The following is a 15,698-nucleotide window of genomic DNA, read 5'->3' as shown; positions in this document are numbered from 1 at the left end:
CGCAGTACACCCCTACAGGAATTCATTAAGGGGTCTAGTTTTCTAAATTAGGTCATTTGCGGGGGTTCTTTATCGTTTTGGCCGCTCAAGGGCTCTACAAGTGGGCAATGCGGCCTGGAATTTATTCAGTTGCACCCTGAAATCCAACGGCTGTTCCCTGCATTATAGGCCTCGCCATGTGTCCTGTAAGTAGATTAGGGCCACAATGGGTATGTTTCTGAACACAGGACAAACAGGGGTATCCATTTTGAGGTGCAAGTCTTCATTTTTATGTGTGCTGTACAAAAAAACAGTTTTTAAATTGACACAATTGCCAAAAGAATCAAAATCATACTTTTTTTCCGTGGAGATATTCTCAAACAATGAGTCACAGTCAGGGACGATGGGCCGCCCAGGGTTCTTTTTTTAATTTTTATGTATTTTAGACAGGGTATAAATTATCAGAGTTTTAAAGTATGCAACATCCAGATAATTAGCAAGAGTCTGATCAATGACTCCTTCAACCAAGGCTTCATTGAAAAGGATGCGTAATTGTTTTTGAAAACACTCTGTCGGATTTCTATCTAGACTCTCATACACTTTTTCCTCTCCCAGTTGATGAAGAATCTCCTGCTCATATTGTGTGGTATTCATCAAAACCACAGCACCCCCTTATCTGCAGCCCTTATCGTTATAAGAATATAAGCTGCAATACGAGGCACAGCCACTATGCAATGTACAGTGCTGTGCCTTGTATGGACTGAAGTGACATGATTCTCACCCGAGCACTGCTGTCACTTCAATTAGCTGATCTGTGGGGATTCTGAGTGGCGGATCCTTTCTGATAAACTGTTGATCGCCTATCCTGAGGATGTTATCAATAGTTATGGCCCGGAAAACCACTTTTATCAACAAGCAATGAAGTGATTGGGGACAGCAGAGAAGCTGTAAGCAACATGCAATCAGCTTTTCATTGGCTGATAACATGTAGTTTTCAATCAAAGGCGGTGCACAGAGCCCTCCCTGCTGGTAAACGCCGTCGTCAGACGTTCATCACGGTAGTGAATACCGGCAGCAGCTGCGGCTCCCCTGCAGGTATTCACTCACCTGCGCTGCTAGCTGTGCTGATCCAGGTGCACATTGTGATTTCAGTTTCCTCTTAGGTTCCGTGAGAGCAGGGAGAGGAGGCGTCCAGCAGCACACTGACGACACAGTGTGCACCTGGGATGAGCGCTGCTAGCAGCGCCAAGCAGAGGAGTGGCGGTGCTTCCACGAGGAGGAGGGGGTAAGTATATGGGTCTCAGGGGGGCACCATTACTACTGGGGGCTGCAGTGGGATGTCACTATTACTACTGGGGGCCGCTGTGGGATCTTATTATTACCACTGGGGCCGCTGTGGGATGTCACTATTACCGCTGGGGTCACTGTTAGATGTCATTATTACTACTGGGGCCACTGTGCAATGTCACTATAACCACTAGTGCCGCTGTGGGAGATCACTATTACTACTGGGGCCACTGTGCAATGTCCCTATAACCACTAGTGCCGCTGTGGGAGATCACTATTACTACTGGGGCCACTGTGCAGTGTCACTATAACCACTAGTGCCCCTGTGGGATGTCACTATTACCAGTGGGGCCACAGTGGGATGTCATTATAATCGCTGGGGTCACTGTGGGTTGCACTATTACCACTGGGGCCACTGTGGGGGACACTATTACAGCTGGGCCGCCATGGGGGTCACTATTACTGCTGGGGTATGTTTACATGTGGCGGTAATTAACGTGCGAATTCTGCAGTATTTCTGCATCCAAAAAGTTGTCAAAATCTGCACACTGTCTATTTTGAAGCAGCCCTGTCCTTTTTATAACGGCGGAGGTAAAAATCATACATCGTGATAAGCCCCGCCCCCTGAACTGTTGGCACTTTGCAATAAATAAGTGGGTTTTGGGATGCAGTTTGGGCACTCAGTCTCTAAGGCCTCTTGTCCACGGGGAAAATCAGATCCGCTGCAGATTCTCCATGGAGAATCTGCAGCGGGTCCCTCCTGCCCCGCGGACATGAGCGCTGAAAATAGGAATTTAAAAGCATTTACCCATCCGGAGCGGGCGGGGAAAGCCTTCTCTTCCTCACGGCCGGATCTCCTTTTTCGGCCGGCGGATGAATTCGTCACGCCGGCGGCACGTCGCCGGCACGTCACCGAAGTGCCGCGCGCATGCGCCGGGCACATCCGCCGAGCCGAAGCAACAAAGATCCGGCCGTGAGGAAGCGAAGACCTTCCGCGCCCGCTCCGGTTGAGTAATTCTTTTAAATTCCTATTTTAGGTCTCCCGCGGATCCGGACGGCTTCCATAGGCTTCAATAGAAGCCCGCGGGAGCCGTCCCCGCGGGAGACCCACATGAAAATGGAGCACGGTCCAGATTTTTTCATGCTCCATTTTTTTTTAAATCCCTTTTATTGACCATCCGCGGGTATTTATCTACCCCGCGGGTGGTCAATGCATCCCTATGGGGTGCGGATCCGCGGGCAGAAGAAGAGTTAAAATCCGCTGCGGATTTTAATTCTTATTTTGCCCGTGGACATGAGCCCTAAAAGGTTTGTCATCACTGTCATAGGGTATGGAAGTAGCCATAGCCTGGTTGTTACAGTCAGTGGGAAACCAAAATAGCAGGGCAGCTTGGGGGTGCATGTGGCACAGAAAGTTGTGTTACCTATATTTTTCTAGCAAAGTCTATATTTGGATGCCCATTTCCCTCCAGTGTGTAGGAGGGTGATAGACAGAGTACTGAGTATGGAGTTCTTGCAGAGACAGCACAGAGGCATTACAATAAGCAACCTTGGCGATGGGCTGGCTGCAGACGTAGTCCTGAATCCAGAGAAATCCAGAGAGGTAAGCAGAAATTACCTGATATCAGCCTACTTGCTTGTTCAACACCCTATCTCTTGCTGCAGTATAAACCTAGCTTCTTCTAGCAGGCTCTTTGGAGTTCTTTAGTACTGTATATTGGACCACATACACTGAATGGCCACTTTCTTAGAAAGACCGATCTAGTAGCGTGTTGAGCCACCTTTGACCTTCAGGCTATGCCAATTCATCATAGCATCCATCCCTACGCATCAGAGGACCCAGCGTGTGCAAGAAAACAGTCACAACACCATTATCCACCTCTACCAGCCTGACACCTAGTAGGAAGGGTTCATCACTCCATGCTGCTTGTGCCTCATTCTGTCCCTCCTATCAGCACGGTGCAACAGTAATCTGGATTCATTTGATCAGGTAATGTTTTTCCACTGCTCAGTGATTCCATTTTGTGCCCTTTTGTCCACTGGAGTCTTGCCTTTCTTCTCCTCCTAGTCAGCAATGGCACTACAACTGGTCATCTGTGGGGGTGTCCCGCCTTGAAGGAGAGCTACAAGACGAAGCAAACATTGCAGCAAGTTTTAACACTCTTTACTTGGCAGCCAATTAGTGGTACAGTCACTGTTAGTTTCACAGACTGTAGTTAAGCAGTGTACATGAATCAACAGTACGGGCACTTCAACTGGCGTGTGGGTTTCAATAATACAAACACTTCAGGTAACATGCAGGCTTCAGTGTTGTAACACAGTTTTGTATACTTTATTAATATAACACTTGGCAACACAAGACTGTGGGATTCTGGTAACACTATCGATTTGCCAGTCTTTGCAGAATCAAGTATAGTCTCTCAACTACAGTGAACTCATCGTACTATCACAGTCTAATTTCATATATATACGAGTATACACAGTAAAACCTCTACTAGCATTGACATCTACTAAGGCCGATTTCAGGTAAGGCTGTTTTTTTAGCCAAAATTTTTTCTCTACTAACATTGGTTGACTCTAATATCACAGGCATGTGCCGGCCCACGTGACCTTGCTGCTGCACCCATGTGATCTCCTGCTTGGCATCTCCTCCTCCTTCTGCTGCTAGTGCAACCCACCCTTCTCCATCATCAGCGACGTGTAATACACTAGTACAGTACAGTACTGTTAAATTGCTCTCCAATGTAACAGCACAGAGAACACAGTGATAATGCTGAGGACAGATAATGATGTCACTTGCAGTCCTATATAACACGACAGAGAACACACAGTGATAACGCTGAGGAAAGAAGATGATGTCACCTGCAGTCCTATGTAACAGCACAGAGAACACAGTGATAACACGGAGGACAGATTATGTACTGTAGTACAGCAGATGTAACCTGCAGTGCTATGTAACAGTACAGAGAACACAGTGATAACGTTGAGGACAGATAATGATGTCACCTGAAGTCCTATGTAACAGCACAGAGAATACAGTGATAACGCTGAGAACAGATGATATACTGTAGTACAGCAGATGTCACTTGCAGTCCTATGTAACAGCACAGAGAACACAGTGATAACGCTGAGGACAGATAATGTCACCTGCAATGGCCTGTATCGGTGGTCTATTTATGAAAAATGATTACGAGGCGATCTCCCTCCATACATCGCAGGCACGGGCTGTTTCTTACAGCCGACACCAAGTAGCAACAGGTGTGATAAACTGCTCATCGGAGCAGTTAATCAATTCTGACAGCAGCATTTAAATCCCCTGAACATCATCCCGTACGGCCCCCTACGATGAAGTCGGAGGGAGTCGTGCGGGTGTCATGGCAGCCTCGGCCTTCTGAAAGGCCTCAGGGCTGTCATGGCAGAATGCCTATCATTGTAAATCCAATAATTCATTCTAGACATTCCAAAAAAACACCAAGCCACATCTTTCTAAAGCATTTAGCGCTGCTTTTCCAGCACTAAACGCTGTACAACGCTCCCATTCATTTCAATGAGGCTGTTCACACAAGTTTTGGGTCACTCTGTTTCCACAAAAAAAATTCAATAAAAAGCGAACAAAAAGTGGTATGTATTCCAAAATGGTACCAACGCAAACTACAGGATGTCCTGCAGAAAATGAGCCATCGCACAACTATGTCAGCAGAAAAATAAAAAAGTTATTGCGCACAGAAGATGGCGGCAGAAAATGATTATTAAAAAAATTAAAAGTCGTTGAAAAAAATACAAGTAGTACAACAAAGGCAAGAAATATATGTTTGGTATCGTAGTAATCGCACTGACCCATAGAATAAAGTTATCATGTCATTTTTGTTGCAGTTTGTGCGCCGTAGAAATAAGACGTACCAATTTGATTTTTTCTTTATTTCTCTCCACTTAGAATTTTTTTTAACGTTTTTCCAGTACATTATATGGTACATTAACTAATACCATTGAAAAATACAACTCGGCCCGCAAAAACAAACCCTCATACAGCTACATCGATGTATAAATAAAGGAGTTACGATTTTATTAAAAGGGGGGAGGAAAAAACGAAAATAAAAAAAAACTAAAAAGCTTTGTCACTAAGGGGTTAACACTTACCATACCTACTTTACATTGCAATCATTTTATTTTATTTTTTTAATAGGCTTCTGTAGAAAAGAGAGTACCAGTCATTAAACAGTTAATTATGGGTGACTTCAAGTGGATGAGGCCTTGGTGATAAACACCTGCAGTAACCACGGCAACTGTGCTGATGTCATCCACAGCTAGGCCTATGTCATAAAGAGCCTATCCAAGAAAACTCCATGACGGAAGGGGATACGGCCAGATGCAGCGTGGTGCTTGGTGTGTCTGGAGACCTGGAGCTTCACCATCTGTGAGGGAGGAGGGGACACCCGCCTAGCCAGCCAGATCAGCCATATTTACCTAGCCAGCCCGATCAGCCATAACTGCGCAGCCAGCCAGATCATGTCTATTATCCCTAGCGATCCATGGGGTGACAGATGCTGCAGCCAGATCTCCGTCATATCCAGTATCCGCTGCCCGGAGAGGTCACATTTCGATATCTCCATTAGGCATCACACGGGGCCTCTGCTTTGCCCTCGCCTTGTTTACTAATAACTGTCATATGTAATGTTCTGTTATAGGATGTATTACTGTAAGTATGATAAAATGTATCAATTCTGATAAAAGATGCTGTTACATATTGGCATTAACCCCTTAAGCCCAGATGGAGGGCCATCCTCCAGCCATGGCTCCCCAGAGGTTTCCTCCACAGGGGGTTTTTCCTCTCCTGAGTGCTGGATGATGACTCTTTGTGAGTCGGGGATGCGCCATTTTCAGTGTCTTCTTATAGCAATTGGTCTGATCTTACATTTGAGACACTGAATAAAAATATAATGTTATTTCAAATAAAATGTTGTCAATTAAACACCAAATGAAAGTGTCTTGTGTATTTGTTTCACAATCTTTGGTTCGGGTGAGGCTGTTTGGGACTCAAGATCCATCACATATGACATAATGATGAAGCCGGACATTTGGTGGAGGCATTTTAAACCCCTTCTCGTTCCAGGGTATAAGTTTACGTCCTGGCAGCTGGGTACTTACTGCAACAAGGCGTAAACGTACGTCCTTGGGATAGCGCGAGATCCTAAGCAATCTCACACTATCCGGCAGCTGCAACAGCGGGGTTGCATCAGAGATGCGCCCCTGGCTGTTAACTCCTTTCCTGCCGCGATCTATGTAGATCGCGGCATGGGAAGGATTCCCAGAGGGAGCACGCTCCCTCTGTGAAGTTGCCGGGCTCTCGCGATATAATCGCAAAGAGCCTGGCTGGTTGCCATGGCAACAGGACACCAGCGCCCTGTATTGCCAGTGCCTGTGATCGCTGTCCTCAGCAAAAAAAAACGCAGTGTGGTTTAGAATCTTGTTCCATTTTGCCTCTGGGATCTGATCTAGTTTGGTGCCGATTACCAGCAGAGGGATCTGGTTGCTTGCAAACTGCTCCCGGTCATAGTCCCCGTTGGTCACCAGTACCCCCGTTGGCTGTAGATCTCGATTCAAAGCTTCTAAGCACCAGCGGTACATGTTATGAGATGTCTACTTGTTTGTGAGATCATGAACGAGGACAATACCGTTAACACCATTGTAGAACACGGCTCTGGTGCTTTTCATGCTGCATGCACTTCCCAGCGACCCTTCAACATCCCACAACTCAATATAAAATGTCTTCTCCTACGGGGTCCTATTCCAATACTCATGAAGCTGGACATCCGCCGAACAGCTAACAGTCTATGATGGGTTTCCCAGGACTTGGTAATGACACAGCAAATGGACCAAAGACGATTTTCCAAAACCTGAGTTACCTAGCACCAGCTATTGCAATCATTTTTAACCCCTTAGTGGCCAGCCCATAGTGTCTTTACATCCTAGCTAAGTGGGCTTTAATCCCTGAGGACGTAAAACATGCATCCTGCAGGGATTAAAGCCCCGTGGGCTATGGACGTGACAGCTCCATGCTGTCGGTGCCCGGAGGTAGCACAGAAGGCCAGGAGCCCCGGCAAATTTGAAATCTCTGGGCTCCCAGCTCCTGAAGGTAGCCAGGAGGAAGGTGATGGCATCGGGGACCGCCGTGATCATGGAAAAGTGAAAAAAAAAGTTTTAAAAAGTTAAAGTTTCACCTCCTCTCCTCATAGATCAGATCCATGAGGGGAGGTGAAAATACTCACCCCCCCCTCTTCCATGATGTTCCCATGCGATCAGGGCCTACCACGGGCTTCTGCACATGTGCCAATGTGGCGTGCATGCGCAGAAGGCTGGAGAGCCCGGCAAATTCAAAATCTCCTTGCACCCGGCTGTCAAAGATAGCCGAGTGCAGGGACATGTCACCGGGGACGGCTATATGTGGTTCCTGGTCACATGATCACCGTTATCCAACCATCGGATAACGGTGATCACAGAGAGTTAAAAAGTGTAAAAAAAAAAGTTTAAAAAGTTAAAGTTTCATCTCCGTCTAACGGATTGATCTGTGAGGGGAGATGTAATTACATACCCAAGGTCCTTGGATTTGTCCCCCGATGGGATTTTTATCCATGGACCTGACCCCGGCTTCAGTGCATGCGCCTGTCAGCATTATGGCGGACATATGCGCAAAAGTCAAGGATTGCCAGGGAAATTTAAAATCTCCCTGCTCCTAGCTACCAGAGGTAGCCGAGAGCCTGGAGATGTCACGGGGATCAAATTGCGATCATTTAAAAGTTTTTTAAAAAGGTGAAGTAAGTTTCATCTCCCCTCACTGATGCAATTAGTGCGAGGAGATGAAACATCTCACCGGAGGCCTCCGCATTTGAATCCCGATACGATCATCCTCCATGGACCTTTCCGGCTTCTGCACATACGCCCCCCGGCAAACTGCCGGACACATTCGCAGGAGCCGCGGAGCCCAGGAAATTTCAAATCTCTTTGCTCCCAGCAACCAACAGTCACGAAGTGCCTGGAGCAGTGCTGTTGGCCTCGTGGAGCGGTCCCCAGTCACTTGATAAAAAAGTAGAGATCTACCATTAGGCCGGGCTCACATGACTGGATAGAAATTGCAAATTCCACATGCGTTTGATCAGCGGTAATACGCAGAACAATCAATTGTATTGGACTGCACAATTCCGCTCAAATTAGCAGGTCCAAATTATGTAATCACTTGCAGAAAACAGAACGCAGCATGTTCTATTTTACTGCGGATATCCGCGACATAGAGCTCATTGTGCTCCATGGTCGCGGATATACCCGCTGCCTATACGCAACTACATTGTGTACGGGTTGCAGGTACCCGCATCATTGCTAAGCGGCGGCGCGGGAAATATAAGCAAATAAAGGTGTACTGCGCATGACCGCCTGTGTAAGGACGCAGTTATGCGCAGTACACGGACATATGCAGGGCCACGGCCGGGCTCAAAGCTGGGATCCACTGCAGGCCTCCGTAAGCAGATTCCACATACGGCCGTGTGAGTCCGGCATTATTCGGACCGCTACCTGTAATACGTAATTTACAAGAAGATCCAGGAACGCTCGCCTTCCTGCAGTTCCAGGAGCAGCCTGCTGAGCACCTTCTATGTGAGACTGCCGCACCTCAGCAAGATTATAAAGCCTCACAGAGCGCCACTTTTTACACCCCATCCTTGCCGCTGAGGTCAAGAAGTACCCCCCAAAAAGTATGGGAGCAGGAGGGATACCCGGTTTAATTGCCCCATGTGCCCATCCCAACCTGCCTCTGTAATTACCCCCTGTCTTTGGACATACCATGCAGCTTACATTATTAGTTTTATCTAAGATTTTGGGAATGGCAAAAAATGGAGATGGGGGGATTATTTTTAGGGAGTCCATTTTTTTTCTGGAGGCATTTTTTGGTGGAGGCATTTTAAACCCCTTCTCGTTCCAGGGTATAAGTTTACGTCCTGGCAGCAGGGTACTTACTGCAACAAGGCGTAAACTTACGTCCTTGGGATAGCGTGAGATCCTAAGCAATCTGCACTATCCGGCAGCTGCAACAGCGGGGTTGCATCAGAGATGCGCCCCTGGCTGTTAACCCTTTCCCTGACGCGATCTATGTAGATTGTGGCATGGGAAGGGTTCACAGAGGGAGCGCGCTCCCTCTGTGAAGTTGCCGGGCTCTCGCGATATAATCGCAAAGAGCCTGGCTGGTTGCCATGGCAACAGGACACCAGATACCAGCGCCCCGTATTGCCAGTGCCTGTGATCCCTGTCCTCAGCCAAAAAACGCAGTGTGGTTTAGAACCTTGTTCCATTTTGCCTCTGGGATCTGATCTAGTTTGGTGCTGATCACCAGCAGAGGGATCTGGTTGCTTGCAAACTGCTCCCGGACATAGTCCCCGTTGGTCACAGCATCCCTGTTGGCTGCAGATCTCGATTCAAAGCTTCTAAGGACCAGCGGTACATGTTATGAGATGTCTTCTTGTTTGTGAGATCATGAACGAGGACAATACCGTTAACACCATTGTAGAACACTGCTCTGGTGCTTTTCATGCTGCATGCACTTCGAACCGACCCTCCAACGTCCCACAACTCAATATAAAGTGTATTTTCCTACGGGGACCCCTCCCGATACTCATGAAGCCGGACGTCCACAAAACAGCTAACAGTCTATGATGGGTTTCCCAGGACTTGGTAATGACATAGCAAATAGACCAAAGACGATTTTCCAAAACCTGAGTTACCTAGCACCAGCTATTGCAATCATTTTTAACCCCTTAGTGACCAGCCCATAGTGCCTTTACGTCCTAGCTAAGTGGACTTTAATCCCTGAGAACGTAAAAACATGCATCCTGCAGGGATTAAAGCCCCGTGGGCTATGGACGTGACAGCTCCATGCTGTCGGTGCCCGGAGGTACCACAGAAGGCCAGGAGCCCCGGCAAATTTGAAGCTCTGGGCTCCCAGCTCCTGAAGGTAGCCAGGAGGAAGGAGATGGCATTGGGGACCGCTGTGATCATGGAAAAGTGAAAAAAAAAGTTTTAAAAAGTTAAAGTTTCACCTCCTCCCCTCGTAGATCAGATCCATGAGGGGAGGTGGAAATACTCACCCTCTTCTTCCATGATGTTCCCCCGCGATCAGGGCCTACCACGGGCTTCTGCACATGTGCCAATGTGGCGTGCATGCGCAGAAGGCTGGAGAGCCCGGCTAATTCAAAATCTCCCTGCACCCAGTTGTCAAAGATCTTTATCCATGGACCTGACCCCGACATCAGCGCATGCGCCTGTCAGCATTATGGCGGACGCATAGGCAAAAGTCAAGGATTGCCAGGGAAATTTAAAATCTCCCTGCTCCTAGCTACTAAAGGTAGCTGAGAGCCCGGAGATGTCACGGGGAGCCGCGATATGCGGTTACTAGTCACGTGATCACCGGTATCAAATTGCGATCATATAAAAGTTTTTTAAAAAGATGAAGTTTCATCTCCCCTCACTGATGCAATTGGGGCGAGGAGATGAAACATCTGCATTTGCATTAGAATCCCGATACGATCATCCTCCATGGACCTTTCCAGCTTCTGCACATACGCCCCCCTGCAAAATGTTGGACACATTCGCAGGAGCCGCTGAGCCCAGGAAATTTCAAATCTCTTTGCTCCAAGCAACCAACAGTCACGAAGTGCCTGGAGCAGTGCTGTTGGCCTCGTGGAGCGGTCCCCAGTCACTTGATAAAAAAAGTAGAGATCTACCATTAGGCCGGGCTCACATGACTGGATAGAAATTGCGAATTCCACATGCGTTTGATCAGCGGTAATACATAGATCAATCAAATGTATTGGATTGCACAATTCCGCTCAAATTAGCGAGTCCGAATTACGTAATCACTTACAGAAAACAGAACGCAGCATGTTCTATTTTACTGCGGATATCCGTGACACAGAGCCCATTGTGCTCCATGGTCGCGGATATACCCGCTGCCTACACGCAACTACATTGTGTACGGGTTGCAGGTACCCGCATCATTGCTAAGCGTTGGCGCGGGAAATATAAGCAAATAAAGGTGTACTGCGCATGACCGCCTGTGTGAGTACACAGTTATGCGCAGTACACGGACATATGCAGGGCCACGGCCGGGCTCACAGCTGGGATCCACTGCAGGCCTCCGTAAGCAGATTCCACATACGGCCGTGTGAGTCCGGCATTATTCGGACCGCTACCTGTAATACGTAATTTACAAGAAGATCCAGAAACGCTCGCCTTCCTGCAGTTCCAGGAGCAGCCTGCTGAGCACCTTCTGTGTGAGACAGCCGCACCTCAGCAAGATTATGAAGCCTCACACAGCGCCACTTTTTACACCCCATCCTTGCCGCTGAGGTCAAGAAGTACCCCCCAAAAAGTATGGGAGCAGATGGGATACCCGGTTTAATTGCCCCATGTGCCCATCCCAACCTGCCTCTGTAATTAACCCTGTCTTCAGACATACCAAGCAGTTTACATTATTACTTTTATTTAAGATTTAAAGAATGGGAAAAAATGGAGATGGGGGGGATTATTTTTTAGGGAGTCAATTTTTTTCTGCACAAGTGGGCAATGGGGCCTAGAATTTATTCAGTTGTGCCCTGAAATCCAACGGGTATTCCCTCCATTATAGGCCTAGCCATGTGTCCTATAAGTAGATTGGGGCTACAGTGGGTATGTTTCTGAACACAGGACAAACAGGGGTATCCATTTTGGGGTGCAAGTCTTCATTCACATATTTGCTGTACATTGTTTTTAAAATGACACAGTTGCCAAAAAACTAAAAAATCGTAATTATTTCCTTCTGCTTTGCTTAGATTCATTCAAAAACTGAGAGTTAAAAATACGCAGTACACCCCTACAGGAATTCATTAAGGGGTCTAGTTTTCTAAATTAGGTCATTTGCGGGGGTTCTTTATCGTTTTGGCCGCTCAAGGGCTCTACAAGTGGGCAATGCGGCCTGGAATTTATTCAGTTGCACCCTGAAATCCAACGGCTGTTCCCTGCATTATAGGCCTCGCCATGTGTCCTGTAAGTAGATTAGGGCCACAATGGGTATGTTTCTGAACACAGGACAAACAGGGGTATCCATTTTGAGGTGCAAGTCTTCATTTTTATGTGTGCTGTACAAAAAAACAGTTTTTAAATTGACACAATTGCCAAAAGAATCAAAATCAGAGTCAGAGTCAGAGTCAGGGACGATGGGCCGCCCAGGGTTCTTTTTTTAATTTTTATGTATTTTAGACAGGGTATATATTATCGGTGTTTTAAAGTATGCAACATCCAGATAATTAGCAAGAGTCTGATCAATGACTCCTTCAACCAAGGCTTCATTGAAAAGGATGCGTAATTGTTTTTGAAAACACTCTGTCGGATTTCTATCTAGACTCTCATACACTTTTTCCTCTCCCAGTTGATGAAGAATCTCCTGCTCATATTGTGTGGTATTCATCAAAACCACAGCACCCCCTTATCTGCAGCCCTTATCGTTATAAGAATATAAGCTGCGATACGAGGCACAGCCACTATGCAATGTACAGTGCTGTGCCTTGTATGGACTGAAGTGACATGATTCTCACCCGAGCACTGCTGTCACTTCAATTAGCTGATCTGTGGGGATTCTGAGTGGCGGATCCTTTCTGATAAACTGTTGATCGCCTATCCTGAGGATGTTATCAATAGTTATGGCCCGGAAAACCACTTTTATCAACAAGCAATGAAGTGATTGGGGACAGCAGAGAAGCTGTAAGCAACATGCAATCAGCTTTTCATTGGCTGATAACATGTAGTTTTCAGTCAGCAGATATTGGAATATAGATGATAAACTCCTAAGGGAGAGAGAAGTAGAAAGTTGTATACTGTTACAATGTGTGTAATAAAACTGTTTATTGTGTAGATAAAAGTACATTCACATGTACACTTTATTAATCATCATCGTGGTGTGGTGTTACCATACGGCAGTGGTGGCGAACCTATGGCACGCGTGCCAAAGGCGGTGCGCAGAGCCCTACCTGCTGGTAAACGCCGCCGTCAGACGTTCATCACGGCAGTGAATACCGGCAGCAGCCGTGGCTCCCCTGCAGGTATTCACTCACCTGCGCTGCTAGCTGTGCTGATCCAGGTGCACATTGTGATTTCAGTTTCCTCTTAGGTTCCGTGAGAGCAGGGAGAGGAGGCGTCCAGCAGCACACTGACGACACAGTGTGCACCTGGGATGAGCGCTGCTAGCAGCGCCAAGCAGAGGAGTGGCGGTGCTTCCACGAGGAGGAGGGGGTAAGTATATGGGTCTCAGGGGGGCACCATTACTACTGGGGGCTGCAGTGGGATGTCACTATTACTACTGGGGGCCGCTGTGGGATTTCATTATTACTACTGGGGCCGCTGTGGGATGTCACTATTACCGCTGGGGTCACTGTTAGATGTCATTATTACTACTGGGGCCACTGTGCAATGTCACTATAACCACTAGTGCCGCTGTGGGATGTCACTATTACCGCTGGGGTCACTGTTAGATGTCTTTATTACTACTGAAAATCACAGAGACAAAGGGGTCCTTTAGACTTGAAATCAAAATTCACTGAAAAGCACCCAAAAATTGATGAATTTATTTATAGTGTTATTAAAATATAACTTTTATTACAAATTTTCATTTAAAACAAAATGTGACACACTACCTATAACTCAGCACACACCGGGGACTAGACAGACACTAGAAAAACAAACAAAGAACAGAAAAAAGGGGACAGACAAGGAAACTAAAGGGATAAAGTGTGTTTCAGACACTATGTCAAGAGATCATACGTTTTTTCTTTCCTCATAAGTTGCCACTGGTTGGTGATTCTCATACGTTGGTATTCACCAATTTGAGACCTCCAGTGGCCTATGCTTTTAGGGGCTTGTTCTGATGATTAGCATACAATCCTCCAAGGGACAGTTAACACTTATATTGCCTCTATGTGAAGGACCATTGTCCCAATCTCATTGTTACTGTCTCATAATAAATCGGAGACGATGGTTAATTATATCCCTTTAAATCCAATAGTGATATCTGTATATATCTCATCTGAGGGCTGAATACCATCAGCAATTGTGTCACTTCAATCACTACGTGACCAATTTATCATCCAAAGGCTGAATATGATCAATAATTATGTCACTTTTCACTTTTTTTTCCGTTCTTTGTTTGTTTTTTTAGTGTCTGTCTAGTCCCCGGTGTGTGCTGAGTTATAGGTAGTGTGTTACATTTTATTTTAAATGAAAATTTGTAAAAAAAAGTTATATTTTAATAACACTATAAATAAATTCATCAATTTTTGGGTGCTTTTCAGTGAATTTTCATTATTACTACTGGGGCCACTGTGCAGTGTCACTATAACCACTAGTGCCGCTGTGGGATGTCACTATTACCAGTGGGGCCACTGTAGGATGTCATTATAATCGCTGGGGTCACTGTGGGTTGCACTATTACCACTGGGGCCACTGTGGGGGACACTATTACAGCTGGGCCGCCATGGGGGTCACTATTACTGCTGGGGTATGTTTACACGTGGCGATAATTAACGTGCGAATTCTGCAGTATTTCTGCATCCAAAACATTGTCAAAATCTGCACACTTTCTATTTTGAAGCAGCCCTGTCCTTTTTATAACGACGGAGGTAAAAATCATACATCGTGATAAGCCCCGCCCCCTGAACTGTTGGCACTTTGCAATAAATAAGTGTGTTTTGGGATGCAGTTTGGGCACTCAGTCTCTAAAAGGTTTGTCATCACTGTCATAGGGTATGGAAGTAGCCATAGCCTGGTTGTTACAGTCAGTGGGAAACCAAAATAGCAGGGCAGCTTGGGGGTGCATGTGGCACAGAAAGTTGTGTTACCTATATTTTTCTAGCAAAGTCTATATTTGGATGCCCATTTCCCTCCAGTGTGTAGGAGGGTGATAGACAGAGTACTGAGTATGGAGTTCTTGCAGAGACAGCACAGAGGCATTACAATAAGCAACCTTGGCGATGGGCTGGCTGCAGACGTAGTCCTGAATCCAGAGAGGTAAGCAGAAATTACCTGATATCAGCCTACTTGCTTGTTCAACACCCTATCTCTTGCTGCAGTATAAACCTAGCTTCTTCTAACAGGCTCTTTGGAGTTCTTTAGTACTGTATATTGGACCACATACACTGAATGGCCACTTTCTTAGAAAGACCGATCTAGTAGCGTGTTGAGCCACCTTTGACCTTCAGGCTATGCCAATTCATCATAGCATCCATCCCTACGCATCAGAGGACCCAGCGTGTGCAAGAAAACAGTCACAACACCATTATCCACCTCTACCAGCCTGACACCTAGTAGGAAGGGTTCATCACTCCATGCTGCTTGTGCCTCATTCTGTCCCTCCTATCAGCACG

At 46.5% G+C, this 15,698-nt stretch overlaps 1 protein-coding gene and 2 pseudogenes across 1 annotated transcript in view; 1 reads left to right on the top strand and 2 right to left on the bottom strand.

The window, feature by feature from the left end:
• The window catches only part of ADAT2 (adenosine deaminase tRNA specific 2), a 628,714-nt gene that overhangs the window by 89,001 nt on the left and 524,015 nt on the right, over window positions 1-15,698 (top strand). The window lies entirely within an intron of this gene.
• Window positions 2,711-7,182, bottom strand: LOC136576693 (rab-like protein 3; annotated as a pseudogene).
• On the bottom strand, window positions 9,563-10,556 carry LOC136576621 (rab-like protein 3; annotated as a pseudogene).

Source organism: Eleutherodactylus coqui, chromosome 1, assembly GCF_035609145.1.
Source record: "Eleutherodactylus coqui strain aEleCoq1 chromosome 1, aEleCoq1.hap1, whole genome shotgun sequence".
Lineage (NCBI taxonomy): Eukaryota > Metazoa > Chordata > Amphibia > Anura > Eleutherodactylidae > Eleutherodactylus > Eleutherodactylus coqui.
The sequence above is the reverse complement of the archived record's forward strand: the minus strand, read 5'-3'. Positions and strand labels throughout refer to the sequence as shown.